Genomic DNA, 26,256 nt, shown 5'->3' with positions numbered 1-26,256 from the left:
ATTGCTCAACTAATTGACTAGACTAGCCTAGAGATGGGGGGGAAATATATTCCTCCAACACAGTTAAATGAACAGCAATGCAGCTTAATTTCATATTTTGTACAAATAAAAATTCACTCAAGGTTTAACAGCCATCAAATTGTCCATTCTTTTTCACCCAGTGATCATTTTCCTAATATATTAGAGAAAATCATTTACATTAATACACAAATGCATCCATGTACACAGACATAAAGTAAAATACACAGACAAAAAATGTCAAATAATCTGTCATGTAATCTTTATAAAATTGGGAGAAGGGAGATCTGAGACTGATACAAATTAAGACAAAACAAAGATAGAAAAAAAAAATAAAAATGAGATATTGATGATGACATACATATGTATCTTTCAAGTCCATATTTTGTATTTATCTTTGTTTTTACATACATTAACTTTTAAATTAAGGAATATGCTTTACTTTAATTTAATACACTTTACATTACTGCATAATATTTAAATATTTTCTATTACATATTTGTTTTTGCTATTGTATTCTAAGCCTAATTACCATATAGAGGGATTTTATCTGTGACTCAGAAGTCTCACAAATATCCCATCAAAATGGTCACAAAGGCTAAAATATTTTAAATGTATGGTGTTTACATATCTTATTCTCTTTTTAAACTTTTAATAAAAATATAATATGCACAATCAACAGAAATTAGAGGAATAAATATTGAAAGAAATGGAATGATAGCATACTGAGTGATGAAAGATATGAATGGGAGAAGGAGAAATCTCAAAATATTTAAGGGCAGGGAGGCAGAGAGACAAATAAAAATCAAAGTCTTTAGATTTATGGAATCTGCATGTTAAGTTATAGACATCAAGCAGAATCAACACATAGACATCCTTGATGCTTTTTCGGTGCTCATCTTTCAAAATGAGTATGGAGCCATTTGCCCAGCCCTGGTCTAATTCCATTATAGAACAGTGTTTCTTGCAATATCACTTCCTGGTAAAGAGAGGAAAGAAGATTATTATTTTTAGCTCTAATATTATTACCTAAAAATAGATATTAAGTAGATAGTAAATTGTATTGTGATATTTGAAAATCTAGGGAAAAATCACAATACAGCACACTCATGGAACTCAATAATTCTATCCATTTGAGTAAGTATTGAAAAAAAAATACTATGCTGGAAGCTCATTCTATATCTATCTATCTACCTACCTACCTATCTATCTATCTATCTATCTATCTATCTATCTATCTATCTATCTATCTATCTATCTATCTGATTGGATGCCCATCTTAACAAAGGATAACTCTGTGCAGCTTAAAATTATAATATTGAAATATTATTCATACTATTTTGATAACAGAGTGCAAGGAAACTGATAATTTTGAATGATAAATTATCAATGCACATTACTTCTAATGGGGAGCTAATATTTCTCTTCATTAGTTTCAGTTATTGTGGTACAGGTAGTCCTTGACTTACAACCATTCATTTAATGACTGTTCAATGATACAATGGCACTGAAAAAGTGATTTAAGACCATTTTTCACACAGTATCCTTGAGGTCACATGATCAAAATTTGTGTGCTTGGCTACTGGCATATATTTATGATGGTTGCAGTGTCTCAGGGTCACATGATCACCTTTTGGGAACTTCTGACAAGCAAAGTCAATGGGGAAGCCAGATTCACTTAACAACCATGTTACTAACTTAACAATTACAATGGTCAATTAACAACAGTAACAAGAAGGATTTTAAAATGGGGCAAAATTCACTTAAACAATTGTCTTGTTTAACAATAAAAGTGTTGGGCTCAATTGTGGTCATGAGTCAAAGAATATCCATAGTAGGGATTTTTGTGAAGGCTCTATTGGCATCTCCTGGCACAGGGGTAGGCAACCTTGGCTCTTTTATGACTTGTGGACTTCAATACCCAGAATTCCTGAACCAGCCATGCTGACTCAGGAATTCTGGGAGTTGAAGTCCATAAGTCATAAAAGAATCAAGGTTGCCTACCCCTGTCCTAGCATATTATCTGATGGCACTTCTCTACTGAGCCTTGGTAATCTGTCTTGAGGATTGATTGTAACTAGTTTATCTATGATCTTATGCCTCATATCAGCAGCTGTACTCTGTAATAGAGAGGGTGGTAATGAAGTTCCAGCTTCAGGTGTTGGCTGCACATCCAGTTGTTTCCTGATTTTCTTGAATATGAGATGTAATGTGTAGTTGGTCTATCTCCAGTTGAGATAGCAGCTTCCACTTCACTATGTTGAAACATTAAATAACTAGCTGTTTCTCAGTTAATGTGGATAAAGGTCTTCTGTCAATCCATAGTTTCCTCAAATGCTACATATATCCCTTTCATTAGGTCTGCTATTGTAGAAGCATTCTATCAATTCCAAGTTCTCCTCTCTTGTTCATGTATGGTTTGTTCCAGTACCTCAGTTATTAGATGTTGGTTCCTCAACATCTGACACAAATCTTGTTAATCTGGATGATGTACAAACCAGCATGACTCTCCTATTCTCTCTCTCTCTCTCTCTCTCTCTCTCTCTCTCTCTCTCTCTCTCTCTCTCTCTCTCTCTCTCTCTCTCTCTCTCTCTCTCTCTCTCTTATATTTTGAAGTAGGTAGGTCTACAGGTAAGATAAGTATCAGTTGGAATTTGAATTCTGGACTCCTGTGCCAAAGGTGGTGCTTTAAACACTATTTATTCCTTACATCTATCTGTTCTCTCTCTCTCTCTCTCTCTCTCTCTCTCTCTCTCTCTCTCTCTGTGTGTGTGTGTGTGTGTGTGTGTGTGTGTGTGCATGCGTGCATGCGAGATGCTTCAAAAGTGAAATGGAAGAAGTGATTTATGTTCACCAACTCTCTGCTGTTTAGTAAAGCATCCCATCTTCTTTTCAAGCTTCTCTGTGAACTTGGAAAAACTTATCTGGAGAGTGAGCCAGTCCCCAGTAATATTTATATCATCTTCTTATTCAAATACACTCATTTCCCCTACTTGCACTGTATGAAATGGGGCATTTGTGCAGTACTATTTTTAAGATAGATGCATTAAATTTTTCTATGTTCAAAGACAGCTCCTTTAGAAGAGGCTGCTGTAAACCAAATAAATGTATATTTTCATTTGCTGAACTACTACATATATGAAACTTATGCAAACTTTTAATTATGGTGCAATGCAGTATTGCAGGCTAACTTTGCCTATTGCCAGGAGTTTGATCCTGACCAACTCAAGGCTGACTCATCTTTCCAAGGTCAGTAAAATGAGGAGCCAAATTGCTGAGGGCAATATGCTGGTATAGTGCTGTAAAGCACTATGGAGCAGTATAAAAATCCAAGTGCTGTTGTTATTACATAAACATTTTATTTCCATAATTTATTGGAACTTTAACATTTTGATACTATGTACAAACTACTTCCCCTCCCTTACCCTGCATTGCTGTCTCATATCCCAACCATCCTATCTATCATATCTTTCTTAAGTTACCCAACCCATTTCATGGATATTAGGCCAGGAAACGATGAGCTGGAGAAGGATGTTCCCAGTGGAAATCACTACTTGGCTACCTTTTTGTGTCTCCATTCCTTTTCTTTTTTGTTCTTAATATATTTAAACTTGAGATCTTCCTGTAAAGAAACACAATACCAATAAAGTGTTTAAATTTTATTTCTCAGTTATTTAGCCTTTGGTGACCTAATTTCAAGAACTCCTTAATTTTATAATCCTTTCAAGATTTCATGAATCAATTTATATATTTTTACTTAGAATAATCTATTTAAAAACAAGTCATCGTATATTGTCAGTGCAGGACACATTATAACTGAATAATTGTTCCTTAATAAGAATAATGGTACCCTTATTAAATGGATAGTACCAAAGCATAGACATAGGTTTTCTTCAGAAGACCCAGCAATTCTGAATTACTGCATTTTTTTTTACTTCATCAGTAAGGCAGAAAGTATTAATTTTTGTTGGTAAAAGCAAAATGGAGAGATAAATTGTGGAGAGATATACATATATATATATACTTAGTGTAGTAATATGTATTTATGGTGCTAAATTAAACTTTTTTATACTTACCAAAGAATAAACTAGACTGTGCTTTAAGAAGTACTTCTAAAATATTTTAAACTTTTACTACTATGAATAGACAAAAGAGTAAACTGTTGTGAATGATCTGCTTGCAGAAAAAGCAAGAAAATTATATACTATTACTGTGACGGAAGTATGAAGGAAATTTTAGTTTGAATATGTAACATAGATTTATTTAAGAAAATGGACTATTGATATAGTGTGTAACCATAATTGATAAAATCTGTTTTTGAGATGAAAACTATTGTTTTTTTAATTTTTTAAAATTTTAAATTAAATAGCAACAGAAAAAGACAAAACAAATACAATTATGATGTAAATGCATATATTCTCAATGAAAATACAATGCATAAATATATTTAAAAGATAAAAAAACAAAGTATATAATTTTAACAGTTAACCCTTACAATTCAATTAACCCTTACAATTCTGTATATATATTTATCTAATGTAAATATTCAAGTGCATATATATTTATTTTTAATTCACTTATGTAACTAACATTCTTTTTCACCTACTGTATTTTGTATAAATGTCCCATATTTCATTATACTTGTCCATTCAAATTCCAAATCTTTAGGCTTCTAGTGGCAAGCATAATCAGGTTTTAATCATTTATCTTTCCAATGCTACAGTGTAAAACCTATGTAGTAGGTTCTCATGTTCAGTTCTTGGATGCACATCTCTTTCCCGGATGGAGAAAAAAATATCGTACACAATTTGCAAACTGTCACACAGTGGAAAGGGTAATCAGTGTTGCTAAGAAACTAGCAGCAGCTGGGAGTTAGAAAATGACAAATGGGAAAAGAAAAGAAGCTGGGAAAAGCAGAAACTTACAAGGTCAGCCACTTTAGGCTCAACTAATGCCAGTCGCAGGCCACTTTAATGGAAAGCAGAATGTTCAGAATTAATTAATTCCGATGACAACTGGGTAAATAAGGACATTTGTGCAATGCTTTTGAATACAAATCTCATTCATCAACTATAATTTTATCATTGCTACCTCCCCCTCCTATGCAAATATGATTACTAATCCTGCCACCTACACACACCCATATCCAACATGCTATTCTCTTTCACAATAAGCCACATATGTGAAGCACAGAAAATGAATAAGAAATAGTAAGGGCAAAATTAAAGAGATGAACAGAAGAAAAGGAATATAGCTGAACAGTTTGTATTGATTCCATTCACTATACCTCTCCATATCTTTCCACTTTTGTAAACCATCCATGCTTTCAAAAATCTACACAACCCTTCCCCTTTGCCCTTTAAAACTTACACCTGTCCTTTTGGGAGAGGGTCACATTGATCCATTCCAGCCATGATTTTCTTAGTCTTCCCCTTTCCTCTTATCCATTCATACTTCATATATTTATTGTGTGATTTGATCCTAATTCATTTTTTCTTATGCTTTTGTTTATTGATTTTTTTCCTACATTATGGTTGTCACCCAACATTACATAATGTAAACAGTTGTATAAATCTAATAAATTAATAACACTTTCATTCTGTTGCTCACTTTAGTATTCAATCCGCATTCCTTTAAATACCCATCATTTCTGATACTATTCTTTCTTGTCAATAGCACACACTTTTTAAAATAGTTATCCTCTTTGTTATGAGGATCAATGGCTATGACAGTCATGGAACCAAAAGTTTCTAGTCCTGTTTGGCTGCTTCTGATTAAATAGATGGCTTCCCTGTACAGTTGATTGGCCCCTGTGAGATTAGACTATTGGAATGCATAGACCAGGGGACCAATCTAGTGAGGCACTACTTATGTTCTTATGGTTCCCTGATATACGCAACACTTATTTCTATCTAACAAGGTAAGTAGAGGAAGCTCTTATACATGATCATATTTGGTTCTTTGGCCAAACATTCATTCTTTGCAACAAACAAGTTATTAATCACATTTTTTTTTGTCAGCATACACATGTCTTAAATGAAACTAGGAAGATTACACAGCCAAATTAATTCTCTACAGGTTAACATATACATTGGATTAACTCAAGTGCTAGAGGAGATAGTTGTCCAGGCAATGTGGGGAAAAAGGACTAGCAGGGAAAGGTAATTTGTAAATTGGCATTCAAACTAGTTAGCAAACAAAATCCATGAAATTTAAACATTTATTGAAGGATTTTATAAGTAACTTATTTAACTAGAGTAACTATATTGATTTTATTTGGAATTCTGGGAATGATTATTGCCTTCTCTTGTTTTCTCTACCTATCCTTTTCATATCTTTATAAAATATTTACATATTTAGAGATTTAGCTTGATAGTGTAAGGCAGCGGACTCCAACCTTTCCAATTTTGTGAACTGGTGGGTGGGAGTGGAGATGGTTCCTCATGAGCATCTGGAGAGCCTATGCATGCACACAGCTCCATTTGCACAAGCAGCAGGCATGTGTGCCCATTGCTCACACAAATGGAGCTGCATGTCCACGCCCTCCCACCACAGACTGGTAGTGGGCCACAGCCCAGAGGTTGGGGACCCATGGTATAAGGGTAATGGTTACAATAATGGATTAGCATTTGTGAGAACAAGATTCTAGCTTATCTTTAACCATAGAAACTCACCAGTGACTGGCGATCAGTCTCTCAGTCTTTCATTACAAACTACCATACATAGTTGTTGCAGAGAAAAATAGGAGGAGTTAATGTAGGCCTGGGCATTTTCACAGCCTTTAGGCCACATTTGGCCCTTTGGCTGTCCCTATCCAGCCGGTGTGAGGTCAATCAGAAATTAGAAATCAAATGTAAATGTATCATGTATTCTTATGAATAGCAGCTAATCAAAATCATAAAATTTTGCACAGCAACCCAAATTTCTCATATGGCCCTTTGAGAAAATTAATTGTCCACTGCTGAGCTAAGTTGATATCTACTTCCTAGAATTCCTAAGGAAAGCAAGCAAGAAAGAACATGGTTAAACAACCAGGTATGAATTGCCAAAATCCACTGAACATCAGCAATGAAATAATAATCGTAAAAAGAATTAAAATATTACCCAACTTACAGCAATTCTGGGCAGTGTAGAAATTGTTAAAAACATTTAAAAACAAGAAAACAGCACAAAATAAAAAGAACAAAAATGGTAGAGATAACAACACCTGGGAACAAAAAAAGAAGACAAAGAAGCTTCAAATAAAGAAAACTCCAATTCCATCACTCTCTAGTTGCCAGAATTTTGCAGCCCAGAAATGGAAGCCCTAACTAAAGTGATAATAATATTGTCAATAAAATTTGTAAGCCTGATGCTTCCTTGTCTGCTTAATAAATTCATAATGCAGGATCACTGTGAATGACTTTGAATATAGTCCGTCTTATCCTAAATTACTCCTGAACTCCCCCTTACACAAATCAAAAATTAGTATTCATGTGGTTTTCCTTAAAAGTAATAAAAATATTGAAGAAAAGGAGGGGAATATTAAGTTTAAGCTTTTAAAATATATATGCATTAATTCTACATTAAAATCTTAATGAAATTATAAAATGCATAAATCCCAATGGAAAAATTCAAATGCTACAGCATGTAAAATTACTTTCCACCACAGACATTTCTAGCACTTCAAGACAATTCCTAATAGCCACAGAACAACCATTAGTCACTCAAAGCAATACAATCATGCTTCAGTTTTCTAACAGATATGAAAAAAGACAATACTTAAGCAATTTAAAATAAAAAATAAAAAAATTTCCACTAGGTAAGAATTCAATCTTTCATTTTAAAGGGTAAATGGCTTCAATAACAAGTGAGATTTGATGCATTGAAAGAAACAATGGCTACAATTCTAAACCATTTTCAAATATTTCTTCCTGGTATTCCTAACAGATACTTATTTAATTTTGAAATCCCTGCTTTTCATCCTCTAACTCCTTCTAAATATCCCCAGAACAGAAGGCAATGGCCCTTCCAATCCAAGCAATTAAAAAAGCAAATGTATTTTTGCATACATCATATTTTTCATGCAATATGATCCGTAATGAATGAAAGTTTTCTCAAGATCGAGAGTTTGACATTTCTTTGAGTAGTTTCATATGGGTCAAGGATTCTGCACAGCATAACAGCATAATGGTTGCCATGGTAGCAGCTTATCAGCCAATTTCTAATTGCTCATGACCCTGAGAAATGCCAGCTTGTGCTGGTATAGCTGCTATTTGGGGCTTGAATCCAGCAGAACACCTACTAAATGGAGAAGGGTGGTAGGAAGATATAATACCTCAAGTTGTGCTAACCAGGAACTTGGATTTCTACCCATTCTTGCTGGCTGCATACAGTGGCAGCTCTTGAAATATCTTGAAACATAATTTTGAGGAAGTTCTAAGAAGCAGTTTTAGGAGAAGCTGAAATTCAGGCAAGGTTAGAAAACCTTTCTCCGTAAACAGGATCCAAACCCTGTCTTATCTTGGTAGTATGTATCAGTACAATTTAGAGCAGTGAGCAATCTAAGGAGCGTTAGCAATATACTTTAGTATGTAATCTCAAATATATTTTTAAAAGGCCAACACAGACCTTTTACTGACTGCTGGAAACCAAAAGATTGTGGATTTGTTAGTAAATCCATCACAGATTTTCTCTCTTCACCCCCACCCCATTCTGTTACAATGGTTCAGTAAAAAATCTCAGTATATCTTTGGCATAAATTTGAAGTTTATAATGTGGAGAGAGAAAAGAGACAGAGATGTATAGCATTCCATAACTGTTTTAATAAAATGCCATTATTTTTCACATACTGCACGTGTGATCCATTCAGCTCAGATAAATATAATTGGGCATAACTCAACCCAATCCTATATTATTTTATGAGATCAGTTTATTGGCATATTGCTGACAATCAATTTCTTCCTTGTTCATTTTAAATTAGCATTTGATATATAGCAGAATTCCTTAATTGTAAAGTTGTAGGCCCCACAAAGAAATGGCTCACTTGTAAAATACCTCCATTCAAGATCACCTGAATGAAAAAAAGCTGTATTTTTCCATATGCAAGTATTCATTGCTGTTCAGAAAACATTCACATCATTGTTGTGTCAATTGCTTGATCCCTCAAACAATGTCTTAGCATCTTTTTCCTACTTACTTTGCAAGCTAAAAAAAAGTGAAAATTATTGTGCCTTACTCCAAGCTGGCACATGTTCTGGAAAAACTAAAATTCCATCAACCTCAGTCCACACAAATTGGACATCAATTGCTTGATTTTCCATTTCCTCCATCTCGTCCTCCTCACTCTACAGTCAATTCCATTTTGTGTGCATTTGTCTAGTTCCATGCAATATACTGTATACACACACATATACATACACACATATATGCATACATACATATACACATACATACATACACACATACATATTAAAAATTAACCTAAAAATTGAGGAACGTAGTCTCCTGGGTGTATACATATTCAAAAGATAAAAACGAGCACCAGGAGGTTAAACAATTAAATGTTTAATAAATAGATAACCTAGCTTTCGATGGCTGTATTGCTGCCATCATCGTCAGGGTGTTAAAAGCTAGAGGGTGGGGGAGCTCGTTTATAAGCACAAACATGCCTGCACACGGCTCATAGACCTCGTTATGGGGCCCGGTCGATTGATCGCACTCCATCCGTGCTCCCATCTTCCCCTATAGGGGTGGCATGCCCCCTGAGAGTGATACGTCAGACACTGGGGAGGGAGATAGCCGGATCCAGCATTTCATCGCTGGATCAGTCTGCAGTTACACAGGTTACTCTGGTGCGAAGTAACATGGAATGCTTGCCTCCCAGCCTAGGAGCCGCACACAACAGAGAAGTAATCAGCTGCAAGAACTTAGAACTCAGAAATACTTCTAACATGAGTGACGGGAGGATCAATTGACCGGGCCCCATAACAGGGTCTATGAGCCATGTGCAGGCGCGTTTGTGCTTATAAACGAGCTCCCCCATCCTCTGGCTTTTAACACCCTGACGATGATGGCAGCAATACAGCCATCGAAAGCTAAGTTATCTATTTATTAAACATTTAATTGTTTTACCTCCTGGTGCTCGTTTTTATCTTTTGAATACATATACATATATACATACATACATACATACATACATACATACTGGGAGAGAAAGTGAGCTGCATAATTATTTTTTCCTTTGTAAGACTTGCAACAGTGAGTTAAATTAGATTAAGGTAAGAATACCCAAAGACAGAGAAACAAAGAGATTGCATACAGAATGCCACAGAAGTCCAAAGCAAATATTAATTTATACCAGTTTCAAAAATACTACAGCTCATTGACTAAGCCAGGGGTCCCCAACCCCCAGGCCGTGGATCAGTACTGGGCCACAGCATGCCAGCAACCGGTCCGCACAAACAGGCAAAGCCCCATCTGTGGGATGCAGGCAGCACACAAAACCACACCCCCTCCGGTCCACAGAAAAATCTCTCTCCACGGAACCGGTCCCTGGTGCCCAAAAGTTTGGGGACCTCTGGACTAAGCTCTTGAAAACTGTCTGTAGTGTAAAATCCTGAAGAATGGAATATATGTCTGTATATTACTGCTTTTCCTTTTGCAAATAATTAGACATTTATACTTCCAATCTGAAAACTGTACCTAGTGCTACAAAAATGACTAAATTTGTTTTAGATTGTTCCAAAATAAGTTTGCCCAAATAAGAAAAGGATCATGAAAATTGAAATTCTAGTGTTCCATTTCCTTTTCTAACATAACAAGACATAATCTGCAGATACCTTGGATAGAAGGAACAGATCAAACATACTTGATTTCAAAATAAAGTGTACAAAGGTTTTCAGCTATCTTCTTGAAATATGTTTCATTGTCTTAAAAGGATTTATTAAAATATATATTTTAAATATCCTTAACTCCTTTTTTTTGCTTTGTTTAAGCAGAACAAGCTTAAATTTGCTGGGTAGCTAGAATTAATTGCAGCAAACCTATTCTTATCATGAATAAAACTTGTTGCACATTTTTGAAAGATGTTTTAATGGATTTTAAACCAAGGATTTATTTATTTAGTGTATGGCATTAGAGCAAGGAAGGAATATTGATAAGGAATACCAACTTGAGGTTGGTACTACTAGGCATTCCACCACTGATCTAGAGGTTAAAAATGGTAAGAATTATTAATTTTATATCAAAGAAAGCACTTGTTAAGAAGTAAACTAGTTATGGCAGATCAGAAAACCTATTTGGAGAAGTGTGAACAAACTGAGAAGTCAGAGTCGGTAGTAATATTAAAGGAAAAGAAGCTCACTAAGGAGACCATATTGAATATCTTATGTTTTATTTTTAATCAAATCCTGCTTTAGCCTTCTGAAAAGGGTACAAAAGGGAACTGCTCTTTTCCTTTAATCCAAGCATTGCCAGAATGTATTCTTCATCTGGGGAAAACTAATAGATACAAGGAACTGATTTGGATTAAGAAAGCACAGATACATATACAAAGGCTAGGCAAAAGAGGCAGAACCAGAGCATGATAGCAGTGTTCCAGTATCTGAGGGGGTCAAGCTATTTTTCAAATGCCTGAAGGCAGGACAAGAAGCAATGGATGGAAACTAACCAAAGAGAGAAGCAACCTAGAACTAAGGAGAAACTTCCTGACAGTCAGAACAATTAACCAGTGGAACAACCTGCCTCCAGAAGCTGTGAAAGCTCCAACACTGGAAGTGTTTAAGAAGAGACTGGACAGCCATTTGTCCAGAATGTTATAGAGTTTCCTGCCTGAGCCCCTGGTTGGACCAGATGATCTCTAAGGTCCCTTCCAACTTTTATTATTATTATTATTATTATTGTTGTTGTTGTTGTAGCGTTTCTCCTTTATCTACACAGTAGATAGTCCTTGACATACAACCATTCATTTATCAACCATTTGAAGTTATAACAGTGCTAAAAAAAGTGACTAATGATCAGTCCCCACTCTTATGACTGTCACAGGATGCCCACAGTCATTGGATAAAATTTGGGACACTTGGCAACTGGCATGTATTTAAAATCATTGCAGCATTCTGGGTTCATGTGTTCACCATTTGCAACCTCTGCATCTGGCTCCCAACAAGTAACATCAGTGGGGGAAGCTGGATTCACTTAGTGACTGTGCGATTCACTCAACAACAGCATTGCTGGCTGGGGAATTCTGGCAGTTGAAGTCCACGCATCTGAAAGCTGCCAGCATTGAAAAACATTGAACTAAACTATCAAGAGTTAGAAATGTACAGAGAGCAATTAAAATGTTGAAAAATTAAAAAGGTTAAATTAAATTAAAATTTAAAAATACTGTAATTTAAATTAAATTGTTAAAATTTATTGAGAGCAATTAAAATGCAGTAATTTAACTTTTTTAACCTATTTCTAAGTCTAATCAGTAGCTTTCAACTTAAGGATGCTGCAGTGGTAAGGAGTGGTGGTGGTACAGAAGCAGTACAGTATCTTGAACTTGAAGACAGAGAAGGAAAAAATAATTACTATTTCATCACAGTTAAACAAAAATAATGTTGTATTCTTGCATATATCTTAACTATCAATTTCTATTCATTATAGAATAGAATTATTCATTATAATTTTTGTGGTAAATAATAGCTTTCAATGTTGTTCTGAATTTGGATCAAATTGGCAGCCACAATTATCCATAGTGCAAATATAGGATCCAATAACACATACTGAAATTCTTTCAGAACAGATGATCCATATTTCCTTTATTCGTTTTTTTAAAAATAAGGAATGCTATTTTATTTTCCATTCAAGAAATACTAAAAGATCTTAACTGGATAAGAAAATTAAGTGTGTGTACTTGTACTTTCAGCTTATGCTAAATGTACCTTCTATCTTGGTAACAGGAAGAGAAGCAGAAAGGGTCATTTTATCCCATGGCTAGAATACTGGACTATTAACTTTCTTTTCCATCACCATGGCAACATCAGAGGTTGAAAAAATGTTTTTTTTTTCTGTTATTTCTCTTAATCCTTGTTGCTTCCTCCCCTCCCTCCTTCAACTAAATAATCTAATATTTGAATTTTCTAACTGTAATGGACTTCCTGTTGGGTTCTGGTGCTAAAATATTTATTTGGGAGTTAGTTTCACTAAAACAGTTACTACAGTCCAACACTTAGTTAAGCACACTTAAACTCATTAATGTCAACAGCCAACACTGTGCCAGATGGCTGGCTTGTGGCCAATTTGTTTAAAATTAAAGTGATGGTTGTCACTCAAATTACATTTGTGATCATATTAAAATAGGAAGGAACATATTTTCTGCCAAGAGGAAGCTTAGGCCAAGAATCAATTCATTTTTGGTTGCTCACATGCACTGTTTATTTTAGGAATGATGTAGTTCACATCAAGAGAAGGAATAACACTGTGTCATTTTTCAGGAACAATGTTTTAAGGTGTCTTTATTCATTACAGGCAGTCCTTGACTTACAACAGTTTATTTAGTGACCATTCAAAGTTACAATGGCACTGAAAAAAGTGACTTATATTTGTTTTTTACACTTACTACCCTGTGGTCACATGATCAAAATTCAGATGCTTGGCAACTGGCTCATATTTATAACGGTTGCAGTGTCCTGGGGTCATATGATTGCCTTTTGTGACCTTCTGACAAACAAAGTCAGTGGGAAGCCAGATTCACTTAACAAGCCTGGCAAGAAAGGTCATAAAATGGGCAAAACTTAACAATTGCATGATTCACTTAACAACTTGGCAAGAAAGGTCAGCAGATGAGCTTCCGGTGGGAGGCGACGGCGATGGCGGCTAGCTTTTAGCCGTCCAGCTGGGGAAGTGTCAGAGCCGCGGAGCGCAGCGCGCATCAGCTGGCCCGCGGCTCGGAAATCCCTTCCCGGGCAAAGGGAAGGGATAGAGAACGCAAGAGTAGAGGTAGAACCCCTGAACCCCCTCTGGATTTATTTCTAGAGGGGGTGAAAGGAGTGTTCCCTCGGAGCTCTTGCTGATCTCCGCCTCCCAGCTGTTTTTGCTTCCTAGGAAGCAAAAGAAACCGCCGCTTCTATCTCCGTGTTTACAGCATTTTGGTGAGTAATTTTTAAACGGACGGAGCAGTTTAAAGGATTTTTTGTTATATTTTAGGTGTTTATTTTTTTTATCTTTTGATTTTTACTATTTTTCCTCCTTTTCTTTGTTATACTAGTGAAAGGACTTAAGATGGCGTTTTGAAAGTGTCGGAGTTTTTTTTTCCTTTCTCTTTTGTTTTACTTTCCCTTTTTAAGGATTGTTTTTTGCTTTTGCTTTTGCTTTTGGCTTAGAATTTTTTTTTTGAATTGTTTGCTCTTTTACTACTTATTCTTGGGATTTATTCTGGACTTTTAATGATTATAGTTTGTCTCTTTTTAAAAATTCTTTTTTTCTTTTTTTCCTCCTCCCTTTTTGGCTGGAGGGGAAAGGGAAGTGACAATTGTGTTTTTTAAAATGGCTTCAAAGAGGCAGCAGCCTTCCTCAGTACCCAAGGTTATTTCTTCTCCTATAACTTCCACTGCACAGCTACAACAACAATCTAAACATGCACCACCGGCTCAGCCACCACCCTCCCCTCCTTTACCTGGACTTTCAGTGCAAGAGGTTAGAGGTATAATGGGAGAGATTGTAGTTCAAATGAGAGAGGAAATGACTCAATTTGTTTTACAGATTAAATCAGAAATTAAATCTGATCTCAAAGAAGAGATAACGGGGATAAAGTCTAAATTGCAAGAAAATAATAATGAATTACGACAAGATATACTGGCAGCTGTTTCAGGTTTGGCTACTGTGGTGGTTAAGCTCGATGCAAGGCTTGAGGAAGTGGAAGACAAAGTTGACTCTTTAGATGACAAAATTCAAGACGTGGAAAGGAAGGTGGACTCCTCACAAGAAGATATTTTGATGTTTCAGTACAGACAGATGGAGTATGCTCTGAGGATTAGAGGCCTCAAGGAAGATATGAATCAAGATTTGATGGAGGTGGTTCTTAGTGATCTGGCGCTGGCTTTGGATATGGATAAAGGAGAATTACAGAGAGAAGTAGAAAAAATTTATAGACTCAACTCCTGGATTGCTAAGCAGAAGAATTTGCCCAGAGATGTGGTGATTTACTTTACAAAGAAGTCCCTGCGGAATGAGATTATACAAGCTTTTTACAACAAAAGATTTCAGATTGCCGCCCAAGATGTCATCATTCTAAAGGAAATCCCATCTAAAATCTTAAGAAGTAGGAAAGACTTTGCTTTTTTAACCAATGAGCTTAAAGCTAGATCGATGCCATTCAGATGGGAAATTCCGATGGGTATCGTTTTGAGCCATGCTGGGACACGTTACAGATTGAACACAGTTGACAAAGCTAGAGATTTCTATACTTCGGTCCTGAGTGCAGGCTCAACTTCATCTGGTCGGAAATCTTTGAGTGCTAAGGAACCTGAGCAGCAATCTGAGGCACTAGATTTGGTTTCCGCAGGGATGATAGAAGTGGCAAAGCAACGCCAAACGGAGGCTAAAGAGCAGAGGATGACTCGTGCAGCTTATAAGCGTAAAGAGAAAGAGCAACGTAAAAAAGAGCCCAAAGAGAATTCTCCTGGAAGTGCATCACCGCCGGTGGGAGGAGCAAGACCCAAGAGTTATGCAACACACGCAGCTCTGTCAGAGTTTGATGGTGTCTTCTCCAGGCTGCGTGCCAAGGGAGATGGCAAAGTTTTTGACCTGGAATGTTAATGGATTGAATTCTCCTCAGAAACGGAAAAAAATCTTTTATTATTTGAAACAACATACCAATGATGTTATTTGTTTACAGGAAACTCATATTCTACTTAAAGATCAGAAATATTTAGTTAATGCTCGTTTGGGATCTCATTTTATATCTCCTGCACCTGGGAAGAAGGGGGGAGTTGTTATATATGTCAAACAAAACCTGCCAGCTTGTCTGGTAGAATCAGATCCCCAGGGGAGATATGTGATGATTGAACTTGGTATTTATGGTAAGAAAGTACTTATAGTTGGACGTTATGCTCCAAATCAACAACAGGAACAATTTTATAAACAGTTACACCAAAAAATAACTGTGCTTGATTATAGATCAGTGGTATTAATGGGTGATTGGAATGGTGTCTTAGACACACAAAGGGATAAGAAAGGTTCCTCTCCTTTTTTTAAACAAGCAAGGCTACCTAAAGCCTTTTTTGATATGAAAGAAGACTGGGAATTAAGGGACTATTGGCGGGAACGTAATCAAGAGGAGAGAGACTTTACTTTTTTTTCTGACAGACACCAATCTTTTTCAAGACTTGACTTTTTCTTGATTACCACGGATTTGTATAATAAAGTAAAGAATGTAAAGATTTTTCCTAGATCACTGACGGATCATAGTCCAGTTTGGATGGAGTTGATTCAAGAGAAAGAGGAAAGAAGATCCTGGAGAGTTAAGGAAAATTTGTTTAGACAAGAGAAGAATGTTCAAAAACTAAAGGAGTGTTTAAAGGACTATTTTGCTTTGAATATGTACAAGGGGACTTCAATGTCAATGGTATGGGATGCAGGTAAAGCATGTATGCGCGGTGTTTTGATAAAAATGAATAATTTTTATAAGCGAAATCAGATTCAGAAACGTAGAGAACTTGAAGATGAAATTAAACTAAAAGAAAGGGCTTTGATTCTAAATCCTTCTGATGAAAGTACTAAAGAATCTGTAAAGTTATTAAGGTCACAATTTAATATGGTGATAGCAGATCAAGCTGCAACCAATTTATTATTTATGAAACAAAATACATTTTGTAATGCTAATAAGCCGGGGAGATGGTTGGCTTATCAATTAAGAAAGAGACAGAGACAGAGAATAATAGAGAAAATAAATTATAAGGGTAAACTAGTTTCTCAGAAGGAATTAATTAAAAAATCTTTTTTGGATTATTATCAAAACCTATACAAATCTAATAATGTACAACTGTTAGATATAAATAAATATTTAGCTGAGGCAAGTTTTCCTAAACTGACTGAGGATCAGAAATATGAAATTAATGGTTTAATTACTAAGGAGGAAATCGCCTCAGCAATTCAACAATTGAAATTAGGGAAAGCAACGGGTACGGATGGGTTAACAGCTGTTTATTATAAAGCTTTAATGGAGGAGATGATTCAACCATTAAATGATCTTTTTAATGGTATCTTACAGGGTTTAGAGATTCATCCTTCATGGCGTAGTGCTTTTATATCATTGATTCCAAAGGAGGATCAAGATCTTACTTTACCAAAAAACTATAGGCCTATATCTCTTTTAAACGTGGATTATAAGATATTTTTAAAAATTTTGGTAAATAGGCTTATGAGGGTGGTGCATCATCTTGTGCATAAAGATCAATCAGGGTTTATAACAGGAAGGTATATGAAAAACAATGTTAGACAAATTATTAATGTACTAGAATACTTAGATAAGAACAACCAAGTTTCTGCAGGGCTCATATTTTTAGATGCTGAAAAAGCATTTGACCAACTGAATTGGCATTTTATGCTAAGAGTAATGGAAGAAATGAATTTTGGTGAAAACATATTACAAGCCCTTAAGGTAATATCTCAAAAACAAACAGCACAACTTATTGTTAATGGAGGTCTTTCGGAGGTTTTCACAATAGAGAAAGGTACTAGACAGGGGTGTCCTTTATCGCCATTGTTGTTGGTTTTAACATTGGAAATATTATTGATCAAAATTCGAGAGTCTCAGGAAATTAAAGGAATATATGTTAATAAAAAAGAATATAAGTTGAGAGCTTTTGCGGATGACTTGGTTGGTACTTTGTCGCAACCTGATTATTCTGTAGTAAACTTATTACAGTTGATTCACCATTATGGTTTGGTCTCGGGTTTTAAGATTAATGTAAATAAGACTAAAATTTTACCTAAAAATAGGTCGAGTCAGGAGAAGCAGATTTTGGTTAACTCGACGGGTTTTGAGATTGTTAATAAGGTAAAATATTTGGGGGTGATGCTGTCTGTTTCTAATGCAAAATTATTTAAAAACAATTATGAAAGTTTGTGGGTCGGGGTACAGAAAGACTTGAAGAACTGGGAAAAGCTGCAATTATCCCTCATGGGAAGAATTGCAGTGATAAAAATGAATATTCTACCCAAGTTTCTTTTTTTGTTTCAAATGTTACCAATTTTGAAAAATGAGATTAATTTACATGAGTGGCAGAAGGGTCTCAACAAATTTATTTGGGCAGGGAAAAAACCAAGGGTTAAGTTTAAAATTATGCAAGACTTCCGTGAGAGGGGTGGACTTAAGGTACCAAATTTGAAATTATCTTATGATGCGGTGGTTTTAACATTAATTAGTGATTGGGTAAATTTGACAAATTCTGAGATACTTTATTTATAGGGATGGGATTTACTTTATGGGTGGCATGCCTATTTAATATTTAATAAAAAAATAGATTGGGCTTTTAAATCTCATATTTTAAGAATTTCTTTACTTAGGATTTGGAGAAAATATTATAAAAGTGATTTTAAAGTACCATTATGGGCTATACCTTGGCATGCGATAGCAGGAATAAAAAGAGGGGTTAAAATGGACATGGTGTCTTATAGACAGTTACTTAAATGGGATGGACAAAACTGGCAATTAAAATCACGGGAAGAATTAGCACAAGAAAATTTTACTTATTCTTGGTTCCAATATAGGCAATTATTAGATAGATGGAAGATGGATTGCAAGGTGGGTTTTCTTAGAGAAGATGAAAATCTTATTAAGCAACTGAAGGATCAAAGACAAACCCACATTAAGAGAATTTATTGGGTTTTAGTTGAATTGGACTCAGAAACGGAACTAATTAAAGATTGTATGATTAGATGGGCGCAGAACTTTGGTGAGCCAGTTTCATTGGACACTTGGGAAACTATTTGGGTGAGAAATGTCAAATTTACTCAAGCACAGAATTTAAGGGAGAATTTTTATAAAATGTTTTATATATGGCACCTTGATCCACAAAAAATGTCTTATATGTACCCTGACGTGCAACCTAAATGCTGGAGATGTGGTTACAAGGAGGCTTCTTATTATCATATTTGGGGGTCATGCAGAGAGATAAAAGCATTTTGGATCAAAATATGGTGGAATATCCAGAGAATTTTTAGAAGGAGGGTAAAATTCACTCCGCAATTATTTTTGTTAGGTATTGGTACAGATTGTGATACAAAGGAGGTTGTATTGATGTTAAACTTGATCACAGCCGCGAGGCTGTTGGTTGGACAATATTGGAAGAAGGAATCTTTGCCTACATTGCAGGAATGGTTTTTTAAAGTAGCTTATTTGGCGGAAATGGCAAAGATTTCGGCTTTCTTAAAGCAACAAACGCAAGAGAAGTTTTTTGCTATCTGGGACAAATGGATAAAATTTATACAATTTAGATTGGGTATACAAAAATATTATATAGCCTTTTCATAAGTTTTATTTTTATATATATTATAGATATCTTTTTTATATATATAAATATAAAGTTTTTAATTTAATCTTTATTTTTTTATTATTATTATTTCTTAAGCCTATATTCTGCTCTGGGAAGCTCAGGGGGGGGGAAGGGAGGGTTTTTGGGAGGGGTGTGGGGTGGGGGTTTTTTTCATATGTATTGTTTAATTTTTTTTTCTTTTGTATATGTTGTTTTTTGTTCTGTATTGTTCTTGTTTTTTTTTTTTTAAAATTTATAAAAATTTTAATAAAAAAAAAAAAAAAAAAAAAAAAAAAAGAAAGGTCAGCAGCATAATTTTGGGGCTCAACTGTGGTTGTAAATCAAGGACTACCTGTATAAGACAACTCTACGCAACCTCATTCCAAAAAAATTACTGGCACCAATAATATATTCAACTTGCTAGAAAAAAAGTTCCAAAACTGGTTATCTTTACTTCAAAAAGGATTAGCAATAGCATAAAAAGCAAGTTATAAAACTATTTGTATTGGGAGATAGATGTTTTGTTTTTATTTCAATTTGCCATCCGTGTCTGCTGGGTTTTTATCTATCTATCTATCTATCTATCTATCTATCTATCTATCTATCTATCTATCTATTTATCTGTCTATCACTGTTCTATAATGCTTACAAAGAGTGTGCTTGAGTAGCAGGTGGCAGAAAGACTCCAGATTAAATATTGCTTCTATCTGGAGCCATGCAGCCCCATCAGATAAAAGGTGGTATTGAAAATTTATCAGCATAGCCCTGATGATGAACCTTAGAGTCCCCTTTACTGAAAAGGGAAAAGTGACCCTAAACACAGTTGTCAGACAGAGCTCTGTGGATACAATAACACAGCGGTTCTCAACCTGTGGGTTGCGACCCCATTTGGGGTCGAATGACCATTTCACGAGGGTCACCAAACAATGCAGTCTGCCATTTTTTCCCCCTTAGCTGTGCTACTCCCTCTTATTCTATTGGCTTTTGAAAGCCAATAGAATAGACTCTATTCAAGAGACTCTATTCTATTGGTGTTCAAAAGCCAATAGAATCTATTGGGTTTTGAAAGCCAATAGAATAGATTCTCTTGAATAGAGTCTTTCTATTGGCTTTCAAAAGCCAATAGGAATTGTCCAGGCTGTCTCTGCCCTGCTGACCCCGCCAAAACCCCCAGTCTGCAAATGGTGCTGCAAGGTTTCTGGATGTTTCCATCCCTCCCTGCTGAGCAACTACTAAATGTAAGTAAAAGAGGGCCAGGGGTGGGAGGTGGGAGGGCGGCGGACGCAGGGAGGGTTGCTGGCGCATGTGAGGCCCGGCGAGTGCCTTACCTCCCTTGGGCTGGGCCAGCTGGTGGCCCAGCTGGTGATCGGCCTGCGCCATCGTTGCCGCTTGCCAGCTATGCCTCGGCCAGCGCAGGGGGCGGCACCACGCATGTGCGGTGCTCCTGGGCCGAGGCGATTGCTGGGCGATGGCCCGTGTGCAGCTTCAGGAGAGGAGGTGGAGCGTGCGTGCCTCCTCCTGCCCTGCCCACAGGGAAATACAGGTAGTCCTCGACTTACGACCACATGGTTGGGGTCGCGGCATTAGGAAGGTTGAGAACCACTGCAATAAGAGCACAGAAATACTTATATTTCACCACTCTTACCACAACAAGATAGATCTTAATAGTGGCTGGAACGTGATCAATCAGATTCATCCCTCAGCTTCCTCCATGGCACTCTAGATGTCTCTTGACCCATTTCAACTCCCTTAACTCCTCTGTAAACATAGGGAGTGCTGACCATGATGGAATGGTCACATGACCCTGTCCAAGGCCTTCATTATTTTCTTATTCCAGGTAGTAGCCAGGGCCTCAGCAGGGCAATGCAGCAGAACCTCAAGAACATCTCCCAGCTCCCTTTGGAACCTCACTATGTCCCTACGTCACCAGGAGCAGACCAATCAATAGGTCCTGCCTCCCTGCAAAGGGGAAAGTATGTGGAAATCTTAAAATAATCAGGGCATGATCTGAGCATGACAGAGGGGACAGGGCAAGTTCCCCCCTCAGATCACATTATCACTGCTCTGACAATGTGTGACCACTATTCCAAATTGGGTCCTGAATAATCTGAGATAAGCCTATGGCTGCCATAGTAGCCATAAATTTCCAAGCTGCTTCTGAAATAAATTTACTTTATTTAATGTATCTTCATTCAATTAAATAGGTTTACTTCTCTAAGTAAGTGGATAAAAGATTTCAGTCCATATTATGCAACAACCTCTTAGAGTACTTAAGAATTTGCTAATTATAAGGAAGACTTTCTGAAATTTGCAAATACATTTAATTTGACCTTAATTAAAGTCAAACTTTCTCTGGTTTTCCACTTTGAATAATACTATGAAAGTTCTCATTATGGTGGAAAATGAATTCCAATTCAACAGTTTAGCTGATTAGTTGCAAAGTGTATTGTGGCATGCTTATAAATATTCATATACTCTACTGCTATATTTAGTGGGTTTCCTTAGAATAGATTTAGTCTATATTTAAAACTTCTTGAGCATGAAAAAGGACTATTCCCTCATAACCAGTCATGTAATCCACCATTTAAAAGTTTAGCAATAAAATAATATTTCCAAAGCAACTAGATGGAAGACAGGGGAAAATAGATGATTTAAGGAAAAAGTACATTATCTTGTGCTGGCTTCAGGATATACACAATATGATCAAGGAATCAGTCTTGCTTCTAGTACAAGATACAATGGTTATTCCCCAAGTGATCTTAGATTATATAAATTCTACTCTATCATGAAACATATGGAAAAATCTAGGTGAGAAAACTGATCGGTATCCAATATGTAGAAAGAATGCTGTAAATCTAGTTTTGTTCTACGCTAGCAGAAGAAATATGAGAAGATAGTTCAGATGAGAAGATGCAATAAAAGATTGCAAGTATTGATGTAATTTATTGATGTTAACACTTTCCAAATGTTGTGATATAGTTTCCTACCCAAGTCCATATATCTTTAAGACAAAGCACATACAGAAATTTGTAAATTAGTAAGAAATTAAACTAGCAAACTATTTCATATTTCAGAGAGAATATAAACCAAATTTATACTGTTACAGTAAAAGAAATAAGACAAAAGAGAGAGAGAAATGAACAAGAAGAATATGAATTTGAAATCGCTGAAGATTTGAAAGAACAAGAAACTGAAGCCTGAAGATTTATTGAACCATAGATGTGATCAAGCTTAACATCTGCGAAATCACTGTTTCTGTTGTTAGTTTCTCATGACCATATATCCCTCCTGTTTTATTTCCCTACAAATTGCTGAATTTTTATAAACAATAACAAACATTTACAGTGAAATGCAGATTTTAAAAGATATTGTTATATTGTTTTTTCCAAAAATATGCATTTATAAGTAGTTGTTTGCATATCTTTATTTTTTTTCCCCACTATAAAGTAATACAACCAGTTATATTCATCCAAGGACCAATCATTTTCCCCCTGCAGTAACTGTTCTCAAGGTCTCAATAAAGAACTTTTGGATTGATACTGAATAGCATTTTCTGGTCTTTTAAGGAATCAAAATGAGAATCAACCCAGGGTAAACTTCCTTTTTCTCTTCAGATTCTACATTTAAATAGCCTTCTAAAGATATTTGATGATTTTAAATACTGGCTATTTGGCACATGTAACACAAGTACTCTGTGAGTTGCATTGGTTGCCAAGGTGCTTCTGGATGTAATTCAGGTGCTGTTTGTCATTTTTAAAGCTCTTTCTGGCTTTGAATGGGTTACTTAGGGACCATCTCTCCTTAATTGTTTCTATCTATCTGATCTGGTTATGCAGGATGGGCATGCTTCATATCATGTCAGCTAAGTTGGTAGGACCTAGAAGATGTATCTTCTCTGCCGTTGAGCCCCACTATGGAACATTCTTCCTCTGGAGATCAGGATAGCCCTCACCATGCTTGCCATTTGTAAATCCCTAAAGACTATTTAGGTTCTGTCTAGGGTCTAAGGCTCCAAATGTATTCAGGGACCCATTTCATAGTTATATTGATAATTATGGAATATATTTTCTCTGCTTCTGGGTTTTTTTTAGTTTGTATTATTGCAATTGTTTTTACTTCATTTTAATTTTTTTTACCATCCAGAGTCACTTGTTGAGATTGGTGGTCATAAAATTAAATAAATAAATAAATAAATTTCAATCTGTAAATTGTTGTAGAAACTGGGTTGATATATCCTTGACTAAAGTATGGATTCAAACTAAACATTTTTGCACTTCTCCAGATGTTTTGGGTAACTGTTTTACAAACTATGTCCATTGACCATCTGGCTAGCCTCATTGGCAGTTATAGTTCAAGATATCTAGAGAAGTTTACAATACTTGCCCCTGAATTAATGTTCTTTCAAAATGAAGAATGCCTATAAAGTTATTGTTTTAGAAGAGAATTTTAATTGTATTTTTCTTTTAACTCAAAAGTGGATATTTTCTACATTTCCACATAATCTTTGAGTAAATGAAAACTGCTATGATATAATAAAATGTTCTCATTTTTTGTCCTCTAAACTAACAGATACTTGATGATCTCAGTTCACTAATAAATGGAGTCAGTATGTTTATTTTCCTCAACAATTTTAAATGTGTACACAATTTTAAGAATATATCACTCTTACAGTCTGGGATATGTCAAGATTCACATAAAGCCAAATAAAATATCCTCCACCCTGCTTCATAATTTGACAAGTCCAAAACACATCCTACACACAGCAGCTGAATGTCTTGAATTCATCACAGTTCTTCAATATGTTGAAAAACGGGTTCATCAATTTCAATTCCAGAGTATTGCTGAGTATTTTTTAGGCATTCAAAATACCAGAATGCAAAACACAACACATAGACTACAAATACAAGATTGTTTAGAATGATAAATACTATGATAAATAAAAACTGTTTGCTTAATTACAAAAGCATTACATTTTATTGAATTATACAGTATTTAAGTAGAATATGAATATTTGATGGCATGGAAGTTGTGGTGGCTTAAATAAAATGCAGCTTAAAACATTTTAGTTTCTGCAGCAAAATTATGCAGTAAAATCTACTAATTTTCCCATGCCAGCATAGTTTTATACATAAATCAGCACCATAACGCCCCCTTCTTGGCCTTTTCTTAGTTATACATCCCCAAACATTGTTATATTTTCTTTATTTTGTATTAGTTTAGGGTTTAAATTTCTTTTCTTTTTTTCAGAAGAAAAGCTTTTTATTTAAGAACAGAACCTTTGCTGGATTAGATTTAAAGTCTACCTAGACCAGTTTTCTGTTTCCACAATGACCTTTTCAGATACCCAGAGAAATCCTGTTTGTTGCTTCAATTGATTCAAGTATTTAATTGATATCCAGAGGTACTGTATTTGTGTTCTTGAAAGAATAATGAAGTTGTCATGACAAGCTGTTTTGATTGTTTCATGATCCATTCATTCATTTCACTTCCTCTTTAAAATCCTCCATATCAGGCTATGGAGCATAATCCCTGATAAAATATGCAATTTTTTCCCAATTTGATGTTTTCTACAGTATGTGCTGGGCAGAGCAGTATCGTAACATCTCTTGCTTGGTATAAAACTTTCACTATTCAGCTTAATTTGATGCTCCTTATTATATATTATATTACTATTCTGTCACTTAATAGTGTCAATTGGAAAAGAAAACACTAAATCTACCCATCCCAGCATAGTTTTATACATAAATCAGCACCAGAACTCCCATCTTCTTGGCCTTTTCTTAATCATATATTCCCAAACATTGTTATATTTTCTTGAATTGAATTCAACCTTTTTATTCTTGCACCTTTTCACTGGTCCTTCTTCCTTTCTTGGCTAGTCTGCTATGTTATTCCATTGGCACTTTGTGGAAATATTCCAGGCTCCCTCCACCATGCCTGCCTTTTTCTTTTTGGTTACTTCCAGTTTGCCGTGCAATTTTACTGTTTATCACTTTTTTTCTTTGCCTCTCTCTCTTTTTCAAACTAAGTTAATGTCCTCAGGTTCTAGCTGGATTCACTTCCACATATTTTCATCCTAAAGTTTCTATGTAGTTCTTTAAACCTTGGAATTAGTACTACCACATTTGGGATTCAAAACTCCAGATGACCACAATATAGCAGCATAAAGGTAAACAAACTCAGAAATGTTGCTGCTTTCTGATAGTATCCTGAAGTCTTGCAGCTTAGATCTGGAAGCCCTACTGAAATCCATCAAAGTTTCTCTTTTTTACCTGTATTGTTTTGGCTACGTAACTTACTTAAGGATTGGGATTTGGAGAATCATTTCACTATTACTATATCAATTACACGCTATATCAATTTTCCAAAAGCATCTTTGGAAAAGTGAATCTGGTAACCTTCTAACATGTTTGAGGTTTACTTCAAACCTTGTACTATAGCGCCTGGTGCTTCCTGTATATTTGATTATTCTTTCATGGTTGAAATTGTATTGAAATTGTATTTCATGACTGTTTTTATTGTATGCTATGTTGGGTGGTCTTTTACATGTTTAAATATTTTTTTTAAAAAAAGCTTGGACATTGTAACAATTATCCACATATTTTCCTAGTGTTTCTGGAGTGTGGCATTGTTTACCTTTCTTGTTAAATTGCAAATGTATCTTACTTACAAAAGTGATATTTTCAAATGATGGTTGTACTATTTGTAGAAGGAGCATCTGTATCACTGGATCCAAAGC

At 35.5% G+C, this 26,256-nt stretch overlaps 1 long non-coding RNA gene across 1 annotated transcript; it reads right to left on the bottom strand.

Moving 5' to 3' along the window:
- Positions 1 to 229: 229 nt before the first annotated feature.
- Positions 230 to 26,256, bottom strand: LOC120313358. The gene is made up of 3 exons (XR_005558136.1): positions 26,188 to 26,256; positions 3,581 to 3,640; positions 230 to 997 (listed from the first exon to the last, which is right to left on the bottom strand). It is a non-coding gene; the product is annotated as an uncharacterized LOC120313358 (long non-coding RNA).

The sequence above is a fragment of the Crotalus tigris genome, unplaced genomic scaffold (genome assembly GCF_016545835.1).
Source record: "Crotalus tigris isolate CLP2741 ecotype Arizona unplaced genomic scaffold, ASM1654583v1 scf7180000018628.517256, whole genome shotgun sequence".
In the NCBI taxonomy this organism is placed as follows: Eukaryota; Metazoa; Chordata; class Lepidosauria; order Squamata; family Viperidae; genus Crotalus; species Crotalus tigris.
The sequence above is the reverse complement of the archived record's forward strand: the minus strand, read 5'-3'. Positions and strand labels throughout refer to the sequence as shown.